Source organism: Anarrhichthys ocellatus, unplaced genomic scaffold, assembly GCF_004355925.1.
Source record: "Anarrhichthys ocellatus isolate YVR2014 unplaced genomic scaffold, GSC_Weel_1.0 scaffold4, whole genome shotgun sequence".
Classification (NCBI taxonomy): domain Eukaryota; kingdom Metazoa; phylum Chordata; class Actinopteri; order Perciformes; family Anarhichadidae; genus Anarrhichthys; species Anarrhichthys ocellatus.
The window spans coordinates 1647672-1651373 of record NW_022280034.1 but is presented as its reverse complement, the minus strand read 5'-3'; positions in this window follow the sequence as shown (position 1 = coordinate 1651373).

Here is a 3702-nt window from a genome sequence, read left to right as displayed (position 1 = left end):
CCCCCCCCCCCCATTTTAAAATAAAAGCCGCACACACATGATTTAGAGATATACGTGATGCAGCTCAGCCAATCAAATATGGGTATTCTGATAAGTTTCCTGATTCGAGTGACATTTACACACAAGATGGAGAGACGAGGAAAGACATGGCAGAGCAGGACAACAGTTATGTAAGCTGTAAATGATAAAACATAGGACAAACTCCAAATGAGAAAGATTGCCAGAGAGATCAGAGTCTCTCACTCACTCACTCACTCATCCTCTCTCTCTCTCTCTCTCTCTCTCTCTCTCTGTCTCTGTGTCTCTCTCTCTCATACAGTCATTCAGGTCTTAGAGATTTTAAGAGGAACTGTATTTAAACGTTAAGCTCAAAATTAGGCTTTTTTGTTGAAATAATGAATGCTCTTACGAATACTGCGACAACTACTACTACTGCTACTAATATTTGTAGTATCACTACTACTACTACTGCTACTACTTCTACTGCAACTTTTGCTGTTGCTACTATTACTACTACTATTACTACTACTGCTATTACTGATACCATCAATATTATTACTACCACTACTGATATTACTACCACTACTATTATTACATATACCACAACTGCTACTACTGCTATTCCTGCTACTACCAGTACTAATACTACTACAGCTATTAGTACGACTGCTACTAGTACTACTACTACTGCTACTACTTCTTCTACTACTACTACTGTTATATTAAATACTACGACCACTACTACAGCTATTACTACGACTACTGATACTACTACTACTTCTACTACTTCTTCTAATTACTAATACTTCGACTACAACTTCTACTACTACTGCTACTACAAATATCACTACTGCTACAACTAGTACTTATTCAAATGCTACTAATACTTCTACTGCTAATAATACTTCTACTACAACTACAACTTCTACTACTACTACTACAACAAATATCACTACCGCTGAAATTTTCTTAAGCCGTTCTTAACCGTTCGAATATCAAAATGTTCAGCTCTTTCAGGAGAGGTGTGATATGACTTCATATTTGTAATCTTTCAACTTTTTGAATTATTAAGCTTTTTGCAACTTTCTTTTGAATGGGATCTCTATGTAGAAAATCTTCAAATCCTGTTAAACTTCTTCAACTTTCAAAGCCTACTTCTTCTTCATACTTTCAGCTACAGACACCATAGTGAGACATTTCAACTACAAGGGTTTTCAGCAGTGCAGTTTAAATGCTTTCAAGCTTCAACATTTTTCAGACGGGTAGTCTCCCATTTCTTAATTTTCAGCAATTTTTTGACAATTAATTTCAGCTTTCAGCATTCCAACGCATTTTCAGCAGGAAATGCATTTTCTAGTTATCCTTTTTATTTGTCAAATCATTTCCTTTCTTTTTCCAGACGTATTGAGATGAACTCGTGCATGAAATCTGCACATGAAGAGCCAGAACTTATCAGCGTCTGATCTTTTTCTGCAGGGATCACTGACCGTTCCTCATCTCTGCTCCAGCGGGCGTAGACGAGGACTTTGAGACGTCTAGATTAACCTGTTTGTGGACTCGTCTGGTAACCCCTCGTTACTTCCCCTTCATGCTCAGCAACATGCACCATGAAAGCATAGTATGGCATCACATTACCTTTGATTAGGAGACGAGCTAATTCTAAGGCTTCATGAGGGACATTTTGATCATTTTGTGATTCCTGTGTCACTATGAGTCAGACTTCTATGTTTTTAGGACACTTCTGTTAAATTGAAAGTCATGAATCTAGATGTTGACACCTTTAAGAGCAGGTGAAGGAGAATATTTAGTTTTACTGGTGCAGATTCTCTCCACGTTGCCACACATCAGTTGCACAACACACACAACCGAACCCGCCCGGCCCCTGACTCGTGGCCCTCTGACCTGCTGATAATCCAGCCGTGATTCTGCCACGTCACACCAGCGAGCAGACAGATGTGTGTGCAGCTGTGTTTTATGTAACCGCTCACCTCACGGCTGCAAATGTGATGTAAGTGAGTCTCTCTCCCCTTTGGCACAGATTCATGAGTACATTCAGTTTGAGCACGGATAGCAGCATTTCATAGAGTTATACATGAAGGCGTAATCTAATACTTAACTGCAACTAATTCACATTTTTTTATATCAATCAATCTGCAGATTATCTTCTGGATTAATGAATGAATCCTTTGGTTATAAAATGTTCATCACAGTTTCCCAGAGTCCAGGGTGACATCTAGAAATGTCACGTTTTGTTCGATCCATAGTCCAAAACTCAAAGATATTCAGTTAATTATTATAGAAGACGAGCAGATATTCACATTTTGAACCAGAATAAAGGGTTAGCAGGGGATGTATTGGTTTATTTTTAATTTGCTAATAGTAATGGAAGATCTAGAGTGCAGAAATACTATGTTAAAAGTAATATATGAAGTACTTAAAGTTAAATTACTCATAATGCAGAGTTTCAGAATAATATACAATATATTATTGGATTATAATAATTGATGCATTAATGTGTTCATCACTTTAATGCTGCATCTGGTAAAGATGGACCTCATTTAATTATTTTATAAATGGGAAGCTTCACTTATAATAAATATATATATCATAATTTATTAGTTGATTATATTTATATTCTAAATCTGCAAAGTAACTAAAGCTGTAAAATAAATGTAGTGGAATAAAAAGTAGGACATTTGTCTCTAACATGGAGAGAAGTATAAAATAGAAGTAAACAACATTAAACACACACAAACAGATCAGTTATTTATATTTAATCGTAATTAATTCATATGAATTATTAACAAAATGATAAAAAGATTAATTAAAACAGAATAAACACGTGTTGTGTATCAAACTAAATCATAAAATGTTTGACCGCCTGAACTCACTGGTGATACAGCGTCAGAGCTAAGCCCCGCCCACCTCCATCACTGCAGGCTCGAGACACTACGTGACAGCGCGAGGAACCAGGAAACCGATGCATTTACCTTCACAATTAAAGTTGAGACCGCTAACTAATTATCATTTCCATTCATTTATTAATTTGTTGTAATTTATTAGTCTTTTAATCAATAAAATGTCAGAAAAAAAGGACAAAGTACCGGTCTGAATTCAATATATAAATAAATAAAAAATATAAAATAATTAACACATTTTGTAGCATTTAATCAATTTAAAAGAAATTCAACTTAACAAAATAAAATATATTTAATGATCAGCGCAAGTGAGCTGATGATATAATATTGTTGGTTATGAAGGTGATGCATACTTTAGGTTTTATGTTCTGCTGTCACTGATTTAAGGATTTAGTCTTTACATATTGTGTGTTTATTATGTTTCTGTTCAAGCCTGTGCTCTGCTTGTTAGTTTGTTTTATTAAATGACTGAGATAGTTAGAGATGAAAGTTAAAGCCATGATTACAACTTATTATTGACCTATTAGAAGCTGGTACCTTCTGGTGTTAGCCTAGGCAGAGGATTTTTTAATAAATAATAAAATACAACTTTATGTATGAGGAATATTGTTGTGCAACAGTTGCATTGCAAAGTAGGGAAGTGCAAATATAAGACCATATAAAACAAATGTAATTGTCTCTATCTATCCATCTAGTTAATCTGAAGCAATTGCTGCGTCATAGCTCTTATTCTGAAAGTCCAAACCGGAACAGCCTTGTTTCCCTTTCCGCCAGCTTGATGACG